This window comes from Mastomys coucha, unplaced genomic scaffold (genome assembly GCF_008632895.1).
Source record: "Mastomys coucha isolate ucsf_1 unplaced genomic scaffold, UCSF_Mcou_1 pScaffold20, whole genome shotgun sequence".
In the NCBI taxonomy this organism is placed as follows: Eukaryota; Metazoa; Chordata; class Mammalia; order Rodentia; family Muridae; genus Mastomys; species Mastomys coucha.
The window spans coordinates 22,632,299-22,638,487 of NW_022196903.1; the positions used below are offsets into that span (position 1 = coordinate 22,632,299).

The 6,189-nt window shown below is 35.7% G+C and overlaps 1 protein-coding gene and 2 pseudogenes across 11 annotated transcripts in view; 2 read left to right on the plus strand and 1 right to left on the minus strand.

Annotated features, from left to right (window-relative positions):
• Positions 1-6,189, minus strand: part of Grm8 (glutamate metabotropic receptor 8) — an 804,058-nt gene that overhangs the window by 347,730 nt on the left and 450,139 nt on the right. The gene's annotated exons all lie outside the window — the stretch shown is intronic.
• The window catches only part of LOC116098443, a 44,553-nt pseudogene that overhangs the window by 37,634 nt on the left and 730 nt on the right, over positions 1-6,189 (plus strand).
• LOC116100185 lies at positions 228-341 on the plus strand (annotated as a pseudogene).

A 6,189-nucleotide genomic window follows, 5' to 3' on the forward strand; every position in this document is an offset into this window, starting at 1 on the left:
GTGGTGGAGGTGGAGGTGGAGGTGGAGGAGGTGGAGGTGGTGGAGGTGGTGCTGGTGGTTGTGGTGGTGATAGTGATGTTTTCTTTGTTTTCAAATTTGGATGATAATTATATCTTGCTATTTTCTTCATCATATACCCACAGACAATATTCCACCATATACATTTTAAATAAATTTTGCAAAATCTAGTCATAATATCATATTTCTCCTTAAAAATTCTTCAATACCTTGTCCCTAGAGGCATTGCAGGCATGGCTGCTGTGTTACGTGTGCATCAGTAGTTGGCAGAGTGGAGAGAGGCTCTGACCTGTGAACATCTGAATGATTAGTAACCTAACATGCCCGGGAAAAAAGTAAGCCTGAGACAACCACCAGCCTGGCGGCAGGGAGCCCATACAGGGAGCTAGCTTCAGATAACCACCAGTCAAGTGCTATAATGCACATGTAGGACCAAGCATTCCTGAGACCACTCTGAGTGCTGGTGCCATTATAGGGAGCAAGTAAGTGGTAGAGAAGTGAAAATAAAACGATGAATAAAAGGATGTGGGCATGATGAGGAGAGGCAGAACTGGAAATGTGAGGGTAATTAGGAACATCCTGATGTGTGTACCTGGTGATGCCTGGGGCCATCATAGAGTACTGACCTGTGCTGCCACTAAGGGCCAGGTTTGCTTGAGTTCTTGGCCCTGGAGCAGTGGGAGTCTGTTACCACCAAAGGCCAGGCACATGTCTACTTCTGGGTTACCTCTAGGGGAGAGGTTGATATCTGAAAACTATGCAGAACTAGCCCCACTCCTCACATGGACATCATGAGAGAGCTAGCCCTGGGGAGCATGGCAGCAGAAGAGCTGGCCCCACCCCTACCCAGCTTTAGTATTCAGGAGAGAGGCACAGCAGATTGTAGTTGTGGGTGAGTCACCCACAAGGATACAAGCTAGGGAGAGCTGACCCTGCCACTCATCCCCTGCATGGTGACATGGCTGACCAGCTCAGATACCTCTTAGGCCCACATCCAGGGCTATGAATTGGCTCACCCCAATATCTACTCCATAGATAAACTGCTGAAACAAGTGAAGGAGCCAGTCCTACTAATACAAAACTATAGGATATCCATGACACAAGGCTACAACAGGATATTCAAGAGGAGCTCCAGTGAAGTTCCAGTATTGGTGAAGTAGCACAAGCTAGAGGCCTCAGAACAGATCAATGGGTTATCATAATAATCATTTGCAATCAAAGAACTGTTGTCAAGAGTCAAACTATGACAAACTATACCTTCCACAATGAAACAATTTTCCCCTACTATTATACAGTAAGACTATTGATGAAGACACCACTCATCTTGTTCAGATACAGAGAAATCAAGCTAGAATTGATCTTGAAACCTTCTACCTCATAGATAGCTTTAATATCACCCAAAGATGCTTATAAAGACATGAACAGTTTTAGTCGTCTGTGAACCTTATGAACTGGGATATCAATCTGCCAGGAAAAGTACTACCCAAAGGTGCAATAGTTGCACAAATGGTAAGAAAGCAACCCAAATCCATGCCTTGTGTTTTAGGTATATTGTACAAGAGGTTGTCTAAAGGATATAAGAGATGAAAGACAGGGAGAAAGTCTACCAAATTCTGTCTTCTGGGCATGAAAACAACCATTAAAATTATAAACTCACACAACTGTGGGTTGCCTATACCATCCCTGTACAAGTTTGATCCTATTGACAATCAGTTTTGGATAAGGGAGAGACTCATAGGGCCTGATTATCTCTGATGAACAATTTGCCTCTAATAGGTTCTAGGAGAAGAAAAGTCATTGTCTTCAGTTATGTACCCACTGGTGAGTCTACCAGGCTCCACTGGATAATTCTAAACCCACAGCCACACAGATGTCCTTGAGGAAGCACAGTGGCTCAAAAACAAAAGAAAACATGTTGAGTATAGAAGGGGTTGGGGAGGGTATTCCTGGAGTGGAAGATGATATAGATAAGAGAGTATAGGTTAAGAGTAATCAGAATTCATTATATGTATAAATTTGTCAAAAGAAAATTTAATTTAATAATATGCAACATCCTTATCTTTTGTGAGTTTTTACTACATCTTTGTTAACTTAATTCCAAACATATGGGCTATTTAGTATTTACAACTTAATTTTTGTACAGTAAGGAGAATTAGAGTAAAGTGCTATCGTGAGAAATACCCATGAGGTTCACCTACTCAAAGTTACAAATACCTTTTAAATATTTTAGAAATATTTTCCAGTTTCCTCAGAAATTATTCTGAGGTCTTCGCTATCTGGTTTGTTTGTAAAGCTCAGCTTATATGCTGAGAATTATTGATGGGCAGTTAGCAGTAAACTCAGAAGGTTTCCTAGAGGCTGCATATTTACGAAAACTCCTTCCCTCTCATCCATCACCCTCTGAGCACATCCTGACCACTGTCACCATCATCAGTTTTGAGCAATTGATTTTTAGGAGCAGACATTTGTGGAGAGTGGGTAAAGAGAGCTTATTTGAACATTCCTGATTTTATGGGTCAATAAATTATCTCAATGAAAAGTCTTAATTTCACAAAGGTAAGTAAACTATACTTTTAAGAGGATAAAGAGAAAGCATTTTATAGTCATTATATACAGTTAAATAATTAGATGCTCTTTTCTTTTATTTCATCTTGGCACACTTTATTTTCCAAACTATAATATATATACAGCAAATCAAAATTTTTAAAGCCTTATAAACAAAATAAAAAATTGGCACTCAAAGGTAAGTTACTACTCAAAAGTCTTAAACTCCAACATCTTTATTATAACTCTTCTTAGGGAATAACAAGTCAAATAAAATTTAAAATTTTTATGACCTAGGAATTTTTTCACCTAGAAAATAGACAAATAAACAGAAAAGAATGTGTAAGAAATATGTAACATCCCATTCGTTTAACATTTTTATTAGAAATAGTTTAGTCAACTGTAATATTAAGATATGTCTCATTGTCATCTGTCAAACAATACAATTTGCTTCTAGATGATGATGCATTTGCTCTCAAGAAACTGTAGGAAATATAACTTGAAGTCATTCATGGAGGTATTCCGAAAAACAATGAAATCTAAATTAAATTTTCTGTATATTGGCTTAGGGCTTGATTATGTTCTTTAAGTGAAAAACATCAACTGTTCTGTTAAATACTTTTCCAGGAAGTGATAACTGAAGATGTAATTGCAGAACAAAAAATATAATTTATTCTTGCTTACTGCCACTAAAGTAGTTTTTATATACTTAGTAGCAATGGAAAATATCAAATGTCAAATCTTTCAATTTAGAAATTCCATTTTTCTTGGCTGATTCAGACAGTCTCAAATAAGTTCTGTAAAAGGAATATACTCTATCATACATTAAAATATTTTAAAGTTGTGCCACAGCTTTTAACAAAATGTTTCTGTCTTCAATTATTAGATGTTCTTAGAAATATGCATTCATATATATTTATTTATATTACATCCTTAAACATGGGTTATTCTCAAGCAATTAAAACAAAGACCTCTTTTAAAAAATATAGTCATAGATAACTAGGGGAGGAAGTATTTAGTAATTACATGAAAAGCTTTAATAATAAAAGAAAGTTATAAAAATTATACTGACTACTCTAAATTCTCCTCAGCAGTCCTCTCCTGCTGTCAATTTATATAATTTATATATAATTTAAATTGTTTCAAAACTTCAAAAAAATGTTAAAACTCACATATCTGAGTGGCAATCAAAAGTTTACTCATATAGTACCAATAATATGGCCATATCTATGGGCTGGATATAATATCCCTTTCTTCATCTTAATACATTTTTGGCATATTTTTACCACAGCACTTTTATCAGAATTAATCTTGGCATTATAATGACTTAAGTAACTAAATCGAATGATATTAAATCAAACGATAAAATATTAAAATATTTTATAATCTAAATTTCAACTCTATTTAAACCTATCTAAACTCATCTAGTTACTTAGAACTTGACTACTGTGGCCATCAAGTAATAACATATTGCCCAACACTGGGTTTCTCTTATTTTTAATCTGGGCCATTATTGGAAGATCTGGAGGAAAATTTAACTCATCTACAGTTAACCTTCCAAATGTCACTACTTGACTCCACCCAAATTCAATTATCCTTTACCGTTGGTCAACTCTGTCTCCTGAGCAGTCTCATGCCTGCAGCTGCTCATGTCTTAGAATGAGCCATCTCACATAAATTGTAACTAGAGTGGATTTCTGGGATGTCTTCCTGGTTTTGTGTGCACCTACTCAGTAACTGATTTTTTTTTTTAAATGACAATGAGGGTCTTTTTTTTTTTAAGATTTATTTATTATTATATGTAAGTACACTGTAGCTGTCTTCAGATGCACCAGAAGAGGGTATATCAGATCTCATTATGGATGGTTACAAGCAACCATATGCTTGCTGGGATTTGAACTCAGGACCTTCAGAAGAACAGTCAATGCTCTTAGCCGCTGAGCCATCTCTCCAGCCCTCAGTAACTTATTTTAACTGAGTCAAAAGGAGGCTGACTTTTCAGGAGAACAAACTAGAGTGGCATCCAAGTTTATTCACAACAGTTTCAATATAATTTATTACAGTCCCTTCCCCCATCCTGCTCCCTTTTTACACACACACACACACACACACACACACACACGCATGCATGCACATACACATACACACATGTGGGCACACAGATACACATACATGTGCACACACATACAAAACTGATCAACTCATCTTTCCTACAATTTCCAAAACAGAGAATCCATTTCATAACTGTTGAAAATCGTTTTATAAAAGCGAAGTTAATTCTAACTAAAAAATCAATGTGATACAATAAATATGAAATAAATAAAACATAAAATATTTAATGTTGAATATTAAATGTTGGAGAGAATAGTTTCAACTTCATTAGACTTTATTGATCAGAAAGTTAAAAAGTATAAAAGTTCTTAAAGCATCTCATATGACAGAACATTCCAGAAATATTTATAACTTAAATAACATTTTAGAAAAACTATAGAAATATCAAAAGAAACTTTTTAACATAACATTTTTAGCACTTTGGGATTAAAAAAATCTTCCCTAAGCATTTAGCAAAAATTAATTAGAAAAGCAACATAGGCCTTCCAAATTAGAAAAAAAAATTCTATAGCAGTGCCTTCCAATATAATTTTCAAACATAATTAAATTTCAATAGCTGTACAGTGTAAAATAGTAACTACTAGCAACATGTAGCTATTGAGCACTTAAAATTTAGTTACTAAGATTGTAGAATGGATTTTAAATTTTATTTAATTTAAATGAGATTCAAATAATACTCCAATTTCATAACCCTTAATAGTTAATAGCTGTTTATTTGGATAGACATATCTAGAGAATCAAATAAAATAATATACAAAATGTAAAAATATGCATCATGAAACTAAGAACATATTTGAGATATGCTTATTAATTGAAACATATCTTTTAACATGAATTATTCTCAAACAATTAAAACAAAGATCTCTTTTAGAAAATATAGTCATAGATAACTACTTGAAGGCATATTTACACGAAAAACATTAGTAATAAAGTTGAAGCCGTACACTGATTGCTCTAACTTCTCCTCAGCTCTCCTCTCCTGCTAACAAGTATTCCTACTAGGTTTGAGTTTACTTATCTTACTAATTTCTTAGTGATACCTTTCTACGTCTTACTTATAAATTAGTTTGGCAGCAAACACCCAGCAAAACTACAAATGTGAATAAAATTAACAGTGCAGGCATGAACCACAGAACACACTGTCGAAGCCATAGTTCTACAAAGACAGCAGACATGCTGGTTAGTGTGCTTTTGCCCCCTTGCCTTCAATGTACCCTGGCTACCCTCTGTGTTCTTTACCAGTTCTCTTCTCTTTCCTCCACATTAGCTAATTACAATCTCTCCACTCGGGGCCGCTTCGGCTTCTTCTCCGGCCTGTTCTCTCCGCGGCTTCCTGCGCGTCCAGTCGGCCACCATGGGGAAGCAAGATAATCGTGTGGCCTACATGAATCCAATAGCAATGGCCCGGTCAACGGGTCCAATCCAGTCTTCAGGACCAACAATCCAAGATTATCTGAATCGACCAAGGCCTACCTGGGAGGAAGTAAAGGAACAGCTGGAAAAGAAAAAGAAGGG